General features: G+C 34.2%; 1 protein-coding gene across 4 annotated transcripts in view; it reads right to left on the bottom strand.

Annotated features, from left to right (window-relative positions):
* Positions 1-21,019, bottom strand: part of ZBTB20 (zinc finger and BTB domain containing 20) — an 804,401-nt gene that overhangs the window by 642,292 nt on the left and 141,090 nt on the right. For all 4 annotated transcript variants that reach the window (XM_035000119.1, XM_035000121.1, XM_035000136.1 and 1 more), the window contains exon 3: positions 10,630-10,680. The gene's annotated coding sequence lies outside the window, so the exon portion shown is untranslated. The remainder of the gene's footprint in view (positions 1-10,629; positions 10,681-21,019) is intronic.

Genomic DNA, 21,019 nt, shown 5'->3' with positions numbered 1-21,019 from the left:
CTATTCTCTACATTTAAACTTCAAAAGAATAAAAGCAGCTAAATTATCAATTGATCAAACTGTTTTCTAGTATCCGTGGCTCTTAGACAAGTATCTACACCAATAATTGTCAATTTGGGGGAGGTTCATTTGAAGAGACCCCAGAAGTGGTGATTTTGATCTCTACTTCCTCCACTTTCAGAATCACTGTTCTTATTCAGGCAGCTGATGTATTGCAAGTGTAATGACTCACCTGTTCTCTTTTTAACAGTGTTATTTTTATTCTTTGGACTTAAAATTTTACCCCAACCTGTAGAAAAAAAAATACATGACCACTGATCAATCTAAAAGTCCAGGTCCAATGATTTTAAGAGGAGATCCTTTATCACCCACAATCATGCTTTTTTCACCATAATTCCCAGTCAGATCTGTCATAAGCCTGGGGATAAGACCTCAGAAGAACTTACTTAGAGCTACCCTCTTTTAGGATGGAAAATAAAAGGCATCTGGTTTGCAGTAGGGCTATAGACCTCGCAAGACTTTTGCATTTTGGCTTAATCAAAGATTTTCCAGAAATCTAAAATGATTATGCATCTTAAAAAAATAAGAGAACCATACAGCTAACTAGCTCTGTAAACCAAGGGAAAAACAATGATCTTAAGAGATGCTTTATGGGATCATTTTTTCACATGATAAAACGAGAAGACTTGGGGGGACAAGTCACAGAAGTCCTGGATCATTCGAACTGTTCTAACTGATGAATCTTCTTCAAGGAAAAAAGTGGGCTCCATTTCTGTTTTTAACAATCCAGAGTGTCTGTAATAGTGCAACTAATGACAACCTTCCCGTTATTCTCACTTAAGAGGAAACCCTATAATAAGGGCTTCCCAAAATGTCAAATAATACTTGTCTCATAACAGGGCTTCTTTGTTCATTCACCATGTCTCTTTTGATATGCACAGATAATAAAAGTTCATGTAAAACTAAAGGTAATATAGAGCAGAAGCCAACACTAATTCTGTATAAATATGTCTGATTAATAAGAGTGCCATTGTTATGGTTATTTCATAATGTCACGATTGTTACAAGAACAGAGGATAGAAGTACTCTTACTCTCACTGTTTTTGTTCATCCTCTGTTATCCAACCAGTTTGTGAATTTTTGTTCAATGGGGGAAATGAAGGATAGATTTTTGTCCATTAATTATTTCTGTTTCATTAGTTCACCTCATGAGCAGTGAAACTAGCTTTAAATTCATGGGAAAAAATTAAGGGTTTTATTCTAAAATTAAACCTCACATCCTTTTAAAAAAAATGAATACATGCTCCAGGCTTAATTTCTAGGCTCCCTTTTTCATATGCACAACTACTATATTGCTCTGGTGCTCATGAGCACCTGAAAGATAAAATTTAGCATGACAGCACCAGGACCTGGCTAGGAGCCCAACATGTTAAAACCTAAACTCTGGTTTAATACTACAACCATAAGCAAAGTTGTAGGTCAGATTCAGTTCCAAAAATTAGAGCCCCACCCTGGCGAAGAAATAAGAAAGTCCATAAATGAGTACAGAATATGTTTCCATATTGGAAAGGAAATAGAAAACAGGTAATAGAAAGCAGAATACATACATGGCAGGCAAGACAGGATGATAGATTTTGAAGATGATTCTAAGGCTGGTAGATAAGTTTGTATTGTCATTATTTTGCTTTTCTCTTTAAATTCTTATCTCCCAGATCCTGGCCTCCCGCCTTGGGGTAGAAGTATAATATAAAAACTTAACAGTCGATCTTAAATTTAGCTGACATTTTTATATCCTTCACAACATACTCTTTAGATTGCACCCAAGAAGGAGATTATTAAATAGTAGCAGGAGACCAGTTACCAGACCATTTTGACCGAACAAAAAACAGCACTATGCCTTCTCACTGACAAATCTAACAACATTTATATAATCATTATAATCAATTTCATAAATAAAGGGCTATTAATGACTAGGGGGAAAAAAGGAAAGAAATTCTATTTCTCCCAGGACCCTTCATCAGCTCCTCAAACCCCACATTAGATTCAGCAGTGGAGGAAGCTATGCATGAAAAAAGAGAGGACTCAGCTGAACAGGTGTCTCCTGTGAAGGAGATTCTGTCAGTCAGAAGGCAAGGACACATTTCTGTGATTATTTCAGCCTATTTTTTTGTAGTAATTAGCCAGAATTCCATTTTGCTGGGGTTGGCATCGCTCACAGCTCCCTTATTTTTTTTTAATTTAGGCTTTTCTTTCCTCTTTATAAAGGAAATTTACATATTTTCAGTCTCTCAATCCCTTCTATGTTTTATTTATGAATATAGCCCTTCTTGATGGTAACTTTAATGTGAAAGAGGTAGTAATTAATGTCCCAATCTGCTAGGTTAATCCCTTTCCACACTCTCTACAGAGAAGTTTAAGGTAAGTAACAGTTTACAGTCAATATTAGGTTTAATTATGCTTAATGAGAGTTAGTGTCTCTGTTTACTAACTGCATTTAGGTGTGTGGATCCAAGATGAGTTTTCCCTTGGCCTCATTCTGATTTGTTAATAGTGCCACTGTGTACTGTATACTCAGTGCTTAAACCTATAAAGCTGCTCCTGGAGAACAAAGCAAGTAAGGCACCTGTTTCAGTTGAGACACCGTTAAATGAGTGCAGCCTGAACACAGCAGCATCTTTCTTTGGGAAGGGAGCTATTATTTTATAATGCTTTCCAAACAGATCCATTTGAGAGGCTAATTATTGCCTAAATTTCAGATCCTGGTAAGTCTATACATATACAAAGCTGTTTCAAACTAAGTACAATCATCAATAGTGGTAGGTATAAAATTCTAGAGTGTTAAACACTCCTAAGACTTTCTGTATTTCTGTATTCCATTTCCATGCTATTTCATTTGTGAAGATCTAAAACTCCTTTGGCAAGTCACTGGTTTGGTCCTCCTTTTTTTTTTTTCCTTAATAAACGTCTTTTGTCTTAAAGTTGTACTTAACTTTGTTACAGCTTATAGGACACAACTTTTGTTTCCTTACTGAGCTACAGATGTAAGTACCAAAACATGTACTCAGATCAGACCTAAAGGAAATCATGTAGTGACACAAAGGAAATTTAGGACACATATTTTTTAAAGAATCCCTTTTTGCTATGTTTGTGTTGTGGATAAATTCTGAGTACAATTGATGATATATTTTTTCTAAGTCTACAGACTAACCAATTCAAGAAGCATTTATTGAGTACCTGGTCTGAGCCAAATACAAAGATGGAAAAGGTATATTCCCTTCCCTCAAGAAACTTATCATCTGGGAAAGGAGACAGGCATAAGTAAAAACTAACTATGCTACAGTGAGATAAGCATTATACTCATGTGAGCAAATATGACGGAAACACTAAGAAGTGCTGCTTCTGTATTAGAGAATAGATACAGCATTTTTCTGGGCCACATGAAGGCCATAGCAGGCTGAATGAACTGTAAGAGCAAAGGCATAAAACATGGCAGGACATAGTGTGTTAAGAAGACAGCAAACAGTGCAGTGTGGGTGCAAAGAATTGCATGCTTAGGGAAAGAAGGTGAGGCAGGATAGGAAAAGTGGGAGAGAAGTTTGGAAATTAGGGGCTCAGGAAGTAGACTGGGACCTAATTAAAAATAATTTTCAGTGTCATCCTGTACTAACTTTTAAGTAATATGAAGAATAAGAAAAGGTGAATAGATCTCTTTATCAAACAAGGATGAACCTGAAAATTAAACTGAATTTTTCTTGGCATACTGATCTCTGAAAACTATTTTCAAATTTCATAATCTCTATGATGTACTTACAAGCCGTTACATTTAGTTCAAAGAATTAATTTTTTTGCCATGAGAAAATTCCTAAAATGTGTCTATCTAAAAGATTGATTATGTATTAATGGAAGCTATTGGGGAGAAAAGCTGGTAGATTCATATCCCAGGACATTCTGGGAAATCTGAAAATAAATGTACTTAGTAAAATAAAAATTTGCTTACAATTAATTTCAGAAATTTTCTGTCTTTTGAAAATTCTACATTTAGTTAGTATATACTGCCTTTACTTTTGCTTTTAGAAAAAAAATAGAGGTAAACATTTCCTTAAAAATCACAAACTAAAGGAAAAGAATACAATCTAAGCTATATACTTAATCAGAAAAAGATCCATACATCTGGATGTCTTTCTGCACTTAGCTAAACCAACCGTTCTGCTATGTCCTTTTCATCTCAGTACCTTGAACTACCCACATCTGTGAAAACCACCTGACCAGTTTATATTCTCCCTCATCTTGCTACTTTGAACCATCTAGAGGACTTTCAAATTACTGTCAGACACTGGGCGCTCATAGGTAGGTACCTACCTCTGTACCCTTGGTCAAGGAAAAGAAAAGAGAAAAGCCTAGATTCAAATAATAGTAAAGTCTCTGTCACCCTGATAAACATATTTAAAAAGTCACCCTCCTCCTGACACCAGAGTTATATAAAGTAAGTATGATCTTAGTGTTAACTCACAGGTTATTACAGAAAAATCTTTATAGGTATGTATAACAGATTTAATGTGGTGGTAAAAATATGCATAAATACATAAATGCATAAATACACTTGATTATAGCATGCTTATGCAAGTTATCTATTTATTATATTTGTATGTTCAAATATAATAAATAGCTATTATATACAACATATTTACATATAACATTTAATAAATAAAATAAATAAATATATATATGTAAACACACATACATACATTTACATTTCAGCATTTATTCCTGAAAGTTAAAGGAAAAAAATACTTAAACTGTTTTCATAACACAAATTCTAACTGAAATAAAATGTCCTTTAAAAACTGTAATTAATGGCTGCTGTGTCAAACAGTGAACCAAAGGGTCAAACCTTATAATTCACAGTTTGAGAGGTCATAGCTCAAATTATAACTTTAAAAAACTGATTATCTGTGAGTAATTTCACAAATCCATCTAATATACTCTGAATGCATATAAAATCTTTTTGAGAGTAAAAAGGATGTATGTCCAAGTGGACAGCTGATGGAGGAAATGGCCTTTTTACTGAACAAGGCTGAAGTCCAGCATAATGACTTGGAATGCCTTTGAATGAGCATGCAAGGCTGGAAGGCCAAACAGTACACACATCCAAAGGGAGCATAATGAACAATCTCATCAGAAGACAAAAATAGTCCACCCATATGTCCAAAAAGAGGAAGGAAAAATATACATTTCTATCATCTACTCCTTTACCACCATTACTACAACCCAATTCACAGGTAAACTCTGGACTATTAATAAACAATCTTTATAAAAGTTAATATTTTATCATTTAAAAAATTCCCATGAGTTTTCAATCTGAGATTTGAAAACACATATTGAGGTCACCTGCATCATATATGGTAAGCCAGGTTTACAAAGCTGGTTTCTTTATGACTCACCTTGTAAGCAAGTATTGCTTTATCTATCTTCATCCCAAGGCCACCCACACCATAAAACATAATCTGAAATAATTTGGCCAACCTGGATTTTTTTAATCTAGAAGTGATCTACTGTTATTAATACGGCAGGTCATTGAAGATAATTTCTCCACTATAAATTCCCTAACTCATGCCAGAATTTAGAAGTCCAGCAAAATAATCCATTTAATTACACATCTATGTTTGTAATGTTTATTTATGTGTTTATTATATTTTCCTATTAGACAGCAAGCCCCACAAGAATAAGGACTACGTCTCTATTGTTCAGCAGTTATATCTAGCACCTTGGGAGTTCCTGGCACAGCAGACATTTACTAAATATCTTCTGGAGTTTGGAAGGAAGGCATGGAGAGAAAAAAGATGGGAGGCCTATGGTTAGCTAATCTCTCCATTATTTCTGTAGCTGTGAGGAGAAAAATCTTTAAAAATGTACATTCTATTTAGTCAGTTTATCTACCCAGCAATTCACTGATCCACCTATCTATCCCAGAAACCACAGAGATTTAAAATGGCTTCCAAAAGTACATAGTTGAAAGATAAAATAAAATAAATGGAAATGGCAATTACAGTAGGAAACAAGATATTTATATATGTATACGTGTAAAGACAAATCACAGGAAAGGAAGGGAATATATTTTCTCAATTTCTTCACTTTAAGTTAATCTTATTATAACCACTATTGTCATGCTCTTATTATAAGAAAACACTTAGAGAATATTTACTAGTCCCTCATCTGGCCATATACTATAACAACATCTACATAACCAGGTTCCTTATATCATAAGCCATAGTAGAGTCTATTGGAGGAGACAAATATTCAATTAAAATAAAATGTATTAAGTAAGTTATAACAATAAACACATAGGCTTTCGTGAGAGAACAAAGCAGGATTCTTCTCTGAACCAGCAAAAATGCTTACATGGTAATTGCATTACTTTGATGTCACTATGTCCTGTTCCAAGAGACTTTTCTGATACACATAAACACTCCTGTCTCTTGATATACAGGGAACTATATGCTTTCAAATGTTACTTGTACAAATGAGGTCTGAACATGTAAATCACTATTATCATAAGAAAACACATTTGAAAAATGTCCTTTTTCTTATAAGTGAAAGCCTAACTTTGATTCCACTTAGCCTGGTAATATGCTTCTGTCATTCCGTTGGACCAGCCCACACATACTGGGTTTTTAGGTCCTGGGCTCGGCCATCTGGCTCTTTATTTACTTAATTCTTTTTTAATACTGACAAGTGTATTAGTAACACTTCCTTGATCACTGGTAAATATAGAGCCACCACAAAACCAAGATTTTCCCTAATTCTGAAAGTCACTAATTAGTTGTGGGTAGAAGTGGGGGAGTATTACAAAGATACGTTGAGCAGTACTACAATAAGTAATCTAATTCCCAAGAAGAAAGCATGTTAATCTGTTTCCCACTTCATTAGAGGAATAAAAAACATCTTGTCATCACTAAAGGATACAAAGAGAGACCTGGATATTAGAGGGGTGGTAGATAGGGAGGAAGAATGAAAGCAGCGAATAGGCAAGAAACACAAATCCCGTACATATCTTGGACAATGTTCACAGTTTTTCTTGATATCTTTTGATTGATCTACTTAGCAGTGTGTTTCAGGAGTGTAGTTTATTCATCAATAAACACAAGCTTGCAAAGGAAATGAAGGTAAATGAATCCTACTGAGAGAAACTGATCATTCTACTGGTACTTACGTTATACAGTAGGCAACTCCGGAAGCTGCCTTAATCTTTTCAAACCAGTAAGGTCTCAATTTCTTGAGCTTGCAGAATAAAACAGTGTGAGCTTAAAGGAGAGAACACAGTTTCCAAAAGGACCAAAAAGTCATTTAGAGAGAAGGTATGGTCAAATTATAAGTACTAAAACTAGAAATTTATGTATTTTAAGTCCATTAGAAAACATATTTATTTTTAGGGGTTTTTTTTTTTTTTCTGTTGGATGAGAGAGAGTCTAACAAATTTAATTTTCCATAAGCTTTAGATTCTTCAAAGAGCATCATCTGGTCGTTGTGTGTGTTCACACCAGCATAAAGTTTAAAAAATCAACTCCAACTTCCTGAAACTAAAGACTATGTAAGGTTTGGTCAGTTGTCCTCATTTCTAGGATCAAACAATGTCCCATCAAGCAAAAGTCTTTTAAGATTATTTTGGGTTTCAGTCTACCTCCTTTGTTCATAAACATTTTGGGGCAAATGATGACATTCTCCTATAGTACTGACCCAAATAACTAGAATCTCAATGAGAAACTTCGAAAGCTGTGAATTGTGAGGTAGGCGTTAGTATTTCCTTGACCAAATCCTGTAACTAATGAATAAAAGTTAATTGGTTCATATATGGAAGTAAATCGGTGAAAGGCAGATGAATATAATTAACAAGCGGGGGAAGTACATTGTTTAATATGTAATTGAAGAATTGAGAAAGAAGTGTGGCATGTCTTATTTACCAGTATTTGAAAAAAGAAGAATAGATGCTTTGGTATACAAATAAGTGCAGGTATAGAAACATAATAGAAGCTTTGTCCTACAGTGGAACTTCAACTTCTCTGGGCAGTGATCAGCTAAGAAGGAACAGAGACAGTTACAATGCAATGATTAACTAGCTGACAAATCTATTATTCATGGCAGGTATGTGAGCAGTCAGGGCAGCGATGTCAGTGGCCCCTACTCATCAAGCAGCTTTACCAGTACAGACTAGATGTCTGGAACCAGACAATACACAAGAACAATAAAACCTATAGCCAGCTAAAGGAAGGTTCAGCACAACCCATCTCCAATTTTAAATAGTACCAGAAATCTCCACTGAAGAATGTTTCCCTTGGGATTAACACAATTGTATCTACAAGCCATTGACCAACATTTACCTCTATTTATCTTACTATGCATAGCAACATGCCTGAAACCCTATCTAGGAATTCCCAGCATATTACCAAAAAAAAGTGATTTTAACATTAGTTGGCAGAAATTTCTGTTGATAGGTATGGCCATCATGTCATTACATGAACAGATGGTCCAAGTGTGTCCATTTCACTGACAGTGCATTATGTGGGTCTTTTTATCCCTGAACAACCAAACCAAACAAAAGCAGAACACAGAAGAGGCCACTGTGCCTTCCCTCATTTGGTTGGCAGCTTCATCTGTGAAATATGAAAATAAAAAACCAACACAGACTATAATTCTTGTATACTACTATCTCTGCATAACATTTAATCAAATAATTAAGTATTCATACCCCAAAGTTATCCTGATGTTTGTGAAAATACATGAAATCTTTAAAACTTTTTTAACTCCATGATCTTCAGTAAAAGGGGGAAATAGTCATATTTCTTGATCATTAGGGTTTTTTTATCTAACCAACAATTTATAGGAAAAAAACAGATTACAACTCTTTATTGGTATTCAGGTCTTTTAATGAAACCTCAGGGAAAAAAACATTGAAAAAAAGGAAATCCCCATATTAAAATCTATTTCCCTTTGAAACAGAGATGCTCTCTCTTTGTATTTAATACTTTTACCGAATAATTTTTAAATACTCCAGATGAAATATTCATAACCAAATGAACTAACAGTCCAACAGATATCCAGTTGCAAACTACTACATTTTATACCATGAGATTTCTTGAAATACACACGTGCACACACACGCACATGAACACGTGCACACATGTGCACGCGTTGCTGTTTGGATGCTTAATATGGTAGCTTTATCTGTACACCCAACCTAAAATATAGTTTACCATGATTTTGTGAAATAAAAATAAATAATATTGTGAGGAAAAGGAGAAATTAAAAATTACGAATATATTTCTATCTATAACAGTTAGTAGTAAAAACAATAGCTGAGAATTATATTGCTAAAATGCATCTACACATGTGGCAATGGAAACTTCTGTGCAAGAATAATGCTGTTACCCACCTTCAAAAAGAACTGATGAAGTATGAGGTTTAAGAGTACATCTTTAGTACTTCTGTACCTTAAAATATTGCCGAGTATTAATTTTTCATCAAGTTGTCATTTTCTCTGACATTTGGTTTTATTAATCAAGGCATTTATCATTAATTTGTAGAAAATATCATAATTAAGCCAAATAAAATAAAATCCTTAAAAGGTTAAAATTAGAAAGCAGGTGAATTAGAACTTTGACATTACCCTGTTGACATACTGGAGCATTTTGAAAGCATGGGAATCAAGTTTTTGCAGTGAGTTTGGTGCCTCAATCTTGGGGCTGGCTGGTTTTTAAAAAATGTTATAAAGATTTGATTTAAACCTCTCTGACAGTTTTGACATTCAGGTGAAAGTACTGCTGCTGCATTTGGAACAATTTGCATATCCCACTGCTAAACGGAATGTTTGAGGTGTGCACTGGTGTAAAGAAATTAAAAACAAGCTATCACACATGCTTAAGTGTATGTATTCACAAAACTGATGGTTGGATCGCAGCACCCCATCCCCCTCCAATGTAATCTGTGATTTACTCTTCTATAATAAATTACCCTACCATGTTATTCTCGCTGGAAGATCTAACCATGCATGTAAGAAACAAAGTAATTACAGCCCCCTCTTGTCTCAGAAACCTTCTTCAATCCCTATGAGTTCTTTATACACAATGCAGCAACACAAGTCTATTGTACACTTCTTGCCTGAAATTCTGGACTTCTGACTACAAGTAGCCACTAAATCTCATCTGCACGATTTCCTGCACAGTTTTATTGTCTATAACAAATGCATTTTTATCTAGTATAGTTAGTTGTAAAGCTCTTCCTGAGGATGAATGGGTGCTGACTTTTTGGCTTAGAGCCAATATGTCTATTTAAGAAAAGGTATAAAATCAGAAGAGTTCCAAACTGATTTCAAAAACAGAGAAGGGCCATAATACATTCCCATATAGAAGGAAGAAGAGGTATAGCAACACCCAATTAGGCTGAGACATTCTGACATGACACAAGGGTTCTTCTTTTTTGACTTATAATTTCAGATTATTTTTTAGGTAGACATAGAAAAAGATATTTAATGTGTTAAAGGGCAATAAAGACCTGAGGCAGTAAACCAAGGCCTTAAATATTATGAAACTTTTCAAGAAGACAAAACCCATTCAAGAAAATATCACTGGACATTACCTTCAGTCTTCAGAGTCTCAAGGGGCAATCCTCAATACTTCTTTTGTGTGACTGTAAAAAGAAAATACTTAAAATTAGAAATCTGCTAAGGAAGCAATTTACATTTCCACAGTAAGTCTATAACTAGTCAAGAGAAGTAGGTAGCTGAGTTTGTGTGTGCCAACTAATATCTATAGTTTTCAAAAGAAAAGAAAGGCTAACACATTCACTTCTGTATGTGCAGTACAAGTACAAAGTAAAGTATGGCACAAATACATGATTTAAATCAATGTGTATACAGGATTTAGATGCAGACCAGGGTATTTATTACAGTATTATTAGAAGCTTTCTTAATTTACACAATTAAAGTTTTTACATTTATGTTTGTATAATTGAAAAAAGGTAATCCCAAATAGTTTAGCCCATGTATTTGTCTATTCTTAATTATCAGAGATTTTGCAAAGATCTACTGTGTATAATATACTGGTAAGTACTGATGAGTTAGGAAAAATACAAACATAAAACACAGGCCCTATCCTCAAAATAATGAGTGAGGTTAAAGAGATTTGCATAAAGGAAGATAATCCAGAGAATGAAAAGTAAATGGAAGGAAAGAAACAGGGAGCAGAGGGTAACATGTTCAATATAGCTTGAACTGGTATACAGTACCTAATGAACTGACATTAGAACATGGCTTTATGTCTCCTGTCTCAGCAAGCAAGGCTATTATTGTAGGGTCCTACACAGATTTGGAGGCAGGGATGTCAAACAAATGAATGAGTCACTTTTAAATTCTTTTCCATCCACATGCGTTTGATAGTATATACTCAAACCTAGGACTGGGAGCAGTAAAGCAGGCAGGATGCTGAGGTGCCTTTAAAGCCAATTTGGTGAGTTTGAATACAAAAAAAATTAACTAGAAACAATTCTCCTATTAAAAATTGAATTTGCTATTTTATGTCCTTGGAAAGTTATCCCTCTAAATTTGCCATGAAATTTCAATGATGACCTTGATGTCCTATCTACTAATAATCTCCAGAGAGATTATTTGATTCAGCCATTCAAAATCTCAAAAGCAGTTTTACTAATGGAAACGCATACATAAACATAAGCCAATCCTATTAGCCGGTGCATGTACAGTAAAAAAAAACAACAAAAAACAAACAAACAAAAAAAACCAACAACAACAAAAACATTAAAATGAAAAAGATCTAAGGATTTTAACTGACTGGATCTTTAATATGCATAAATAATATTTTATGAAGGGAAAACAAAGAATCAAACATCAAACTATACCAGTAAACCGAAACAAACCTGAGTTTAAGCTGTACTGATAAATGGGATTGAGGAAAGGAAGGTGCTAGTCCTGTTATAGTCAGGATACATGAGTAATATCACATTTACTCTGCAACACCAAACTTTAGAAAGTTAGAATCTTTTGGGAGGAATGTGATTAGAACCATTAATAATGGATAAACAGAATAAATAGAAAAAAAATTGTTCAGATTGTAGGGATGAGGTGGAGAAATTTAATTTGGAGAAAATTAATTTGACCATTACATGATATATTATAAAAGTAATTTTTCTCTATTGTCTCCCCCACTAGAATGGAAGTGCCATATGGACAGACACTGTCTTTTTTCACTGTATTCCCAATATCATGAAGAGTGTCTGCCATATACTAAGATCAATGAATATTTATTGAATGAAATAATGAACAGCCTGATCAACCTATAAGACAAGCACTAAGTCTGCATCCATTTACAGATAAAGAAATTTAGACTTAAAGAAGTTAAATTTTATATATTAAACTTTGCTCTTCCACAACTGCAAACTTCTACAACCCATTGTTTAGTCTTCCATTCAATATTCATTCTAGCAGTGGAAAACAAACAATAAGCAAGTAAGTTGTTAAAATTATAATGTCATATAATTAGTACTATGAGTGCAAACAGTAAGGTAACGACATTAGGAGTAACATGGGCAGATATTTTAAATTGGTTTGGACGAGAAAGCTTCTCAGAGGAGGTGAAAATAAGAAAAAGTGTACATGAAGTGAGAGAGTGTCAAAAAAGTATCTAGGGGACTAGATGGGCTATTATAAGAGGTAAACAAGTTAATATATATTGCCTTGCTTTGTACAATGCACACAGCAAACAAAACTCTCAATATCTATTATTTTATTATATTGCTATTATTTTATAAATAATGAATTTCCCCCACTAAATTATAAATTTGTCAAAGACATACATTTTTCTTTCCCTATGGCTCCTTAAATAGTGCCTAGCAAATATTCAATAAAAATTTACAGAACTGAAAGTAGGAAGACACAATTATCAGTTCATTAATTAGAAAAAGTAAATAGACTATATGAATATGAAAAATGTCATCATATTTCATATGCCTGAGTCAATCTAACTCCTTTAAATCAATGTCACTTAATTTTTTCTGGGTTTTAAGGAAGATAAAAAAGAAAAGCATATAAAATGCCTAGAGTCAATAAGTCGTAGATTAAAAAAAGTAAAAAAGAATCAGAAAAAAAATAAAGTTATCAATATTAGGCCACTATCTTGACCATTTACACACACTATCTGCCTCCATCAGATTAATACATTTTTCTAGCACAAGGATTCTACCACACAGGTTTCCAATTAATTTATGTGTTCCTAATACATGCACAGAAACTGGTATATAGCAAACATTCAGTAAGTCTTTGTTGAACTAAAATTATCTTTAGTAGTTCTAATGCTTTATAGTTAGTTCAAATTTTTAAAAAATAAATAAAACCAAAAAGGAGGTTATAACAAAAAAAATATCAAGTGTTGGTTTTTGACCCTGCAGCAAAGGAGTAGAGAACAAGGTTAGTTTTCACCAAAGATTGAAATGTAGATGACAGTGTGATATTGGCAGTGGAAGAGACAGATCAGTAGAATAGACCACAGGGACGCTAATATGGGATAAGTATTACAGGTAGCATTTTCACAGCGTTGAGACTAATTACATAGGAAAATAATTTTTTTGTTCCCTACCTCTTAGCAGGCACCAAAATATAGAGGAGATTGATACATCTGAATGTAATAAGTAATCAAAGAGCTGTAAGAAGACCTATGTATATAATTTTCTGAATTCCAAGGTGAGAATGCCTTTTAAGCCACATAGACAGTAGTAGAATATAACATAAGCATAATGATTTATCAATTTCACTACTTAAAATTAAAAATTTTTCAAAGTCAAAAAATATCTTGAATAAATATGAGGCCAACAATAAAACCGATAAATATTTTTAAAGTATATGACATCGTAGAGTTAATAATCTATAAATAAATAAATAAAACAAAGACCTCATTTTTTTCAAATGAATAGGGAATTCACAATAGAAAAAACACAAGCTAAGATATATATAAAATAATATTAATCTGTAATAGTTATCTGTAATGAATATTCTGTAGAACTAATCTATACTGAAAGGAATGCAAATTGAAGTAGCCTAAATATTCCAAACAGTGAACTAAATAAATGATATGTGATATAATGTTAAGCTTTCATTAAATATGGCAAATGAAAATTTACAAAGCATCATTAAGCTTAAAAAGCACGTTGCAAAATGTTAATAATAATAATTTTTATGATATGATATATACATATATAGACTATGTGCAATGTTTGGTTCTGTGAATAAATGTAGATCTGTATGTATGTGTCTATCTATGTATCAGAAAAAACATGAATGCATTAGAAAAAGCATGTAAGGACCTATATACTAAATTATTCCTAGCACTAATCTCAGACATTAAGATTATGGCAGATATTTTTCTTCTTGTGATTTCTTTCCAAATTTTCTACAATAAACACAAATTACTTTTTACAAACATTAAAGTCACTAAAACAAGACCTAGTCTATGTTGCAGAAAAAAGATTAGATGACATATTACTAGATTTCCTGAATGTTAAGAAAGCCAGTTGAAAAGGTCTATCTGTCCCTATTTTTGAAGGGCACCTCTATTGAAAAAAAATAAATAAAAGAGGAAGGAAAGAAAGAAGATGGAGCAAAAAAAGAAAAGAAAGAAAAATAAGATTTGTCAAAAACAAACAAAAACAGCAACCACCTATAATAGTATCTCTTAGATTCCTAGGTCAAATTTTAATCAATCACATCTAATTAAGTTTTCAAAGAAATGCACAGCCTGGAATGTAGAAAACTTACGAAGTTTGAAGCTATATTTATATAGTAAGCATACTATTTAGTATAAGAGAAAACAAATAGAACATGCATCAGTTTCAGTGATAGGACTATTATAGTTACAATTTCAAATAAATAAAAATTAAAAGCAAGCAAATGATACAACAAAACAAATAGAAACTGCTGAAGGCTATCCTCTACTGATAATTATAGAAAACAAGTCTTCATTAAATAAAAATTTTAAATATGAAATTTGACTGTACCTCATCAAAATGGCAAATGAAAACCAATTTATAATCCTTAAAGAACATCAGGAAGAACCTATACATACGTGGTCAAGAGGACAAGATGCAGTCCCTCGAAGACTGGAAAAGCCTAATTCAGTTCTAGTCCATAATGGTGCTTCTTAAAATGAAGATATGCATTCTGGCTTTGGATATTACCAGTTTTTAAAGCGCCGGAGAATCTGATAAGTTCTATGGTAGACTTCTCCAAGAATCCATTAAAGTGACCTGACCAAACCCCATAATGAAGCCATCTAAGATCAAATCAAGTTCCATTGAACCAGGCTCTGGGGCAACAACAAAAGACTATTCACTTGACTCAGTCATACTTGCTGTTAGGTATTTCAGTTTCCCCTCCAAACAGAGGGGAAAAGTTCAGAAAGATTATGTACTAAATACTTCTTTTAATCCTAAAATCCAGTCAATTTCTTTTTTTGTCACTTGTCTCTTTAAAAGTAACCCAATCCCTTTCCTTTATTATGTGCAGCTTCACTCCGTTCATTTTTATTTCCCAGTAGCAGAACGTCTTAAATAAATTCTTAAAAACCAACACACCAACAAATAAATAAATTAAAACTCAATGACTATAAAAAGTACACAGTCTAACCTGCTTAATTATTAACAGGCAAACAGAATGCATTTCTGAATTATCTACTTAAACTCCTTGAACTAAAAACTTTAAAGTTTTTGAGCTTGGAATGTGTACGCTTTCTAAGAATCCATAAATCAATTATTTTAAAATATTCTATTAGGCCATTTTAACAAAAGCAATTAAAAAAGACATCAAAGTAAATGTGAATTTAAACACTGGCATAGCGCATAAGAAATACAACATATTTTTAAAATTTCAGAGATCAGGAAAATTCCCTTCTTTCCAATTGTCCCTTGTCCTCTTTGAGATACTTTATTCCACAATTTGGACAGAATGAGTAGAAATATTCTCTACTAAATTATATTAATGAGATGGATATAATTATGGTTTTGGAGCATTTATATAATGTTCTTATTCCTAAGCATATCATAAGAAATATACAATTACAAAACTATGGAAAATGTTAATAATCCCAAAACTAGAAGGACAGAAAGAAAAGAATTAACAGTAAATAAAATTCATCATTTTTTCTGGATGAAATACTAGCTCAGCTAATATATTGAAGAATGACTGCTCCTTGACACAAGGAAACATCGATTACCTGGAATGCTGGTTAATTAAATTCTGGTTACCTAAGGGTTCACCAGAGACAATAAAAGTTTTTGCCTTGATTCTTTTAACTAAAAACCTAAGATATACTAGCAGATTTTCCTGCCTTGGTAAATAGGGTTTTATAATTGTATCTTCATTAAAGATGAAAAATTTATACTGCCATAGAGGATGGTTCTTAATCTTTTGGGGGGTCATAAGTGATGTTCCTCTAGGAACTCAATTGCCTCGATGTTGACGCTTTGCTAAGAGCAAAAGGCAATCTTAGCTTAACATTATTCTGCCCCCTACCCCCGCCCCCAGGATCCTGTAAGTCTACTTTAACATATAAAACATATACAAATTTCCTTTGGAAATCTCCTTTATCTCTACCCCACCCCCACCCCAAGATATATTTTGGCAATCATCCTCCAAGGATATGGCCCACTGATACACGTCTGAAGGATCTCATGACTAAGGTTTTACTAGACAGTAATAAATGACCTTTTCCTAACAGCTAGGCCCATCAAGGTCCTGGAAACCTTGCTTCCAGAATTCCTTAGAGACTTAGGCTATCCCTAACCTCCTCCCAACTTGAAAGTATATTAATCAGTCACCAGTCACAACCCCAGTGCAGCTCTTTCTGTCCCTGGATCCTGTCCCTGTGCTTTAATAAAATCATCTTTTTGCACCAAAGATGTCTCAAGAATTCTTTCTTGAAAGTACAACCCGAACCCCAACATTTTCACATTGGGGATTATACTGACAACACAGTAACCCCAGGCATAACAAGGATGTTTAAAGTTGCTTTTTGAAGACATCTCTAATAATGAAGTATTTTCTTATGATTTGTTTCCTTTCTTCTAAAAGGGGAGTGTAAAAACAACTCTGCTTAATTTAGTCTTGGTTAAAGGTTAAGCATGTTTCCTTTTAGGATAATTGCACTACCAGAGAGAGTTTGAGCTTTAAAACAAAATAGTGCTGTTTTCAAATCATTCCACATTCTAGAAGTGGCAACAATTTTCTTACACTTTTGTAACTCTTAGAGGAGTCAGGGTCAGAGAGAAAGCTCTGCAATGTTCACCTTTACTTCTAAAGATTATCAGATAATCGCAAATATATAAAAATTCCCTGTATTCAGGTTTTATTCTAAACACTTTTATGTATATTTGCTTATTTAAACCTCACAAAAACTAGGAGGTGGGTAGCTAGATATCAGATGTCATTATCCTCATCTTATTGATATGTAAACTGAGGCATGGAGAGATTACCGTGATTTCCCAAGGATCGCCCCTCTACGGAATGATAGAACCAGGATTCACACCTAGTCAATCAGGCCAGAGGCTGCACTTCTACAAACAGTATTATATTTTCAGTTTCCGTCATGAGCTGATGGTTTCTCTTATGTGGTTCCATATGTAACACAAGTCCACCTCTTCACTACTATGCAAGACACATTCATACTGTTTTTCCCAGACATACACATTTGGGGAGTTGTTTGTAAGTTGCTGACAAAACTGGTACCACCTCTGTGCGGCTGGCAGTTAAATACCATTGTTAATTTCCCAGAATCAAATGCCCAGATGAAAAAATAAGGCACCACTATCTCAGTAAATGCAGAACCCTACAATAAAAGCTGACCCTCCATTTCCTTTTTGGAAATAGTTCTGGTGAGATACAAAATTGAACGATTATATAGTCTATAGGCCAACCAAGACAACAGGATAAATGGCCCATATTGTCATAATAACAGTTCACAAAGGTGAGAGCCCACAAGTTGCTTCTGTGGCTAAAGCTGCAACAACATGAAAATTTTCTTGCTGTATCCTTCTCACAGAAGGATTGCGTGCTCCCAGAGATAGCAACAAATTCGTATCTCATTTGCTTTCAGTGCACCAACCTTAATATTTTCAGTGTCCCATAATGAGCAAAGGCTGGAAAGAAAGATAGAGGGATGGAGAGGGAGGGAGGGAAGAAAGAAAAGAAAAAAGATAGAAAGAGCTTTTTTATAGTTTGTACAGAAAAGCTTTCAGTTATAAATTTGTTCCATTTGATTTTTACTGAATTACTTCCTACATATAAATGCAATCAAGCAGATACCAGTAAGATACAAATATAAAAGGGCAAAATAAGGCCGAATGTTCAGAGTCCTGAAAATGGTTAAAGATCAGATAAACAGGAAAGAAAGCTGGACAAGGGCAAACAGGAATATAGATGCAAAAATGCATAACAAGAAAGAAACTTGGTAACTGAGGCAGCTTTTCTTCATTAGATCCAGGGACTTTTAATGAAGTAATTGATTCCAATGCAGCCAAGCCAGGCTGGGAATGAAAACCTGGTTAAAATAAAAAAGTGTATCTGGAATAAAATACCATCCTCAGCTCCTTTTGTGTCTAACTCATCCTACATACCATAATAAAACAAATATTTGGAAATCATCTAGCTATTACCTTATTCCCTATACTGATTCCCAAACACTTACACTATCAAATCCAATGTGTTTGGTTTACAAAGTCCTCCATAATCTGGTTCCATTGTGTATCCTCTCTTCCAATTAATGCAGAAATTGTACCCTCCAATCCAATCAGATTAAACCAATATACATTGATTCAGCAAACATTTATTCAGGCCTATAATATGTTAAGGAGCATTCATGTAATTGAAATCTACATGGTCTTGGAGCCAAAGAATCAATGCTAATCTCCAATTTCTCCAAAGCTCTATCTCAATGCTTTCCCTTCTTACTCTTCTCCTATACCTATCCAGATACCTATGCATGCTCTTCCTTTGGATTCAACAAAAATTGATTCAGATATAATCAGTTCAATTGCTCTCATTTTAGCTCAGACACTTACATTTCAGTTTTGAAAATATGATCATTTAGATACCTAAAAATATACACAGGGCTAACCTTATGTGCCGTTCCCACTAACACTCTCACAGAAACACAAAACATGGTGGATCTTAAATTAACACAACACACACACACACAAACTCTTACTAGGATCCACATTTGTCTTCTTCTATTCCTTTATCAGGCCACACGTGTTGGGGGCTTTCAAACTTGTTCTTCTAAGGCTCTTCTCCCAGATCATTTCATGATGGCTTCCCCTTCTCATTTAATCTCAGGTCAAATGGTACCTCATTACTCTTTATCCTGATACCCACACTTTCTGCCCCAAGTCACTCTTTATTCTACTACCAGCTTTCTTTTTGTCACAGGTTATCACTCTCTGCAATCATTTTGTTTATTTATTAACTCATTCACTGTCTATCTTCCTACGTTAGGGATCCTATCAGTTTAGCTACATATAATTCAGTGCCAAATTGCTTGCCCCTAAGCATTATGCCTATAGTAATATAGGCATATAGTAAGCACTCAAATATCTGAAAAATAAATATACATACAAAAATAGTTATTAATATTCAATCCATAAGTATTTATCAAGCATTTACAGTGAACAAGATGATTATTTTTAAAGTTAAATCCCAGGCTGAGGAATGTTCTGCCCCTAACATAATTACATTTGGGAGAAAGATCCAAGATAAATTTGGTGACTCTTAGAGAGTTTTTTTTTTTTTAAGACTTTATTTATATATTTGACAGAGAGACACAGCGAGAGAGGGAACACAAGCAGGGGGAGTGGGAGAGGGAGAAGGAGAAGCAGGCTTCCCGTGGAGCAGGGAGCCCGATGCGGGGCTCGATCCCAGGACCCTGGGATCATGACCTGAGCCGAAGGCAGACGCTTAACGACTGAGCCACCCAGGCGCCCCTTTTTTTAAGATTTTATTTGTTTGAGAGAGAGAGAGCAAGAGAGAGAGCACAAATAGGGGGGAGGAGCAGAGAGAGAGGGAGAAGCAGACTCCCTACTTAGCGTGGAGCCCGATGCAGGGCTAGATCCCAGGACCCTGAGATCATGACCTGAGCTGAAGGCAGATGGCAGACGCTTAACTGACTGAGCCACCCAGGCGTCCCCACTTAGAGAGTTCTAAAAAAAATAAATTGTCAGAGAATTAGACCTAACCTGTCTTGATACTTAAGATAATATCATTGTTTTTCTCAACCACAGTTCCCTTCACATTCCCCCATTAAACCTATTGATACACCATCATCAACTTTTATAATGTCAAGAATGGTTGAATGAAACTGAATGAAGGCAGTGACAGTGTCACATATCTCATTTTGGATATTTATTGCTGAAATGGATGAGTCAGTACCCATGAAACATGAAACAGTCAGGATACAACTAAGAGTAGTAACATGTACAGATTCACTGCCTCCTTCATACAGTGTACAAACATGCTCAGATTTGACAATTCTAAATGCTTCTAAAGGTTAAAAAAAATCATTCATTTAAACTAGGATCAGAAAACTTTCTGTAAAAGGTCAAATGAGAAATATTTTAGGCTTTGTAGGTCATACATTTTCTGTCTCAATTACTCAACTGTGCTATCATCTCATGAAAGCAGCCATAGGCAATAAATACACAAACAAATCAACATGCCTATATTTCAATAAAACTTTACTTACAAATACTGTAGGATCATCAGGGAAATGCAAAGCAAAACCAAATCACCTCACACCTGTTAGAATGGCTATTTTCAAAAAGACAAGAGATAAGAAGGGTTGGTGAGGATGTGGAGAAAAAGAAACCTTTGTTCACTGTTGGTAGGAATGTAAATTGGTGCAGCCACTATAGAAAACAATATAGAGGTCCCTCAAAAAATTAAAAATAGAATTACCATATGATCCAGCATTTCCACTTC

This window comes from Mirounga leonina, unplaced genomic scaffold (genome assembly GCF_011800145.1).
Source record: "Mirounga leonina isolate KUSES-001 unplaced genomic scaffold, KU_Mleo_1.0 Mir_115, whole genome shotgun sequence".
Taxonomy (NCBI): Eukaryota; Metazoa; Chordata; class Mammalia; order Carnivora; family Phocidae; genus Mirounga; species Mirounga leonina.
Note: the sequence above shows the minus strand (reverse complement) of the source record. Positions and strands in the feature narration are given on the sequence as shown.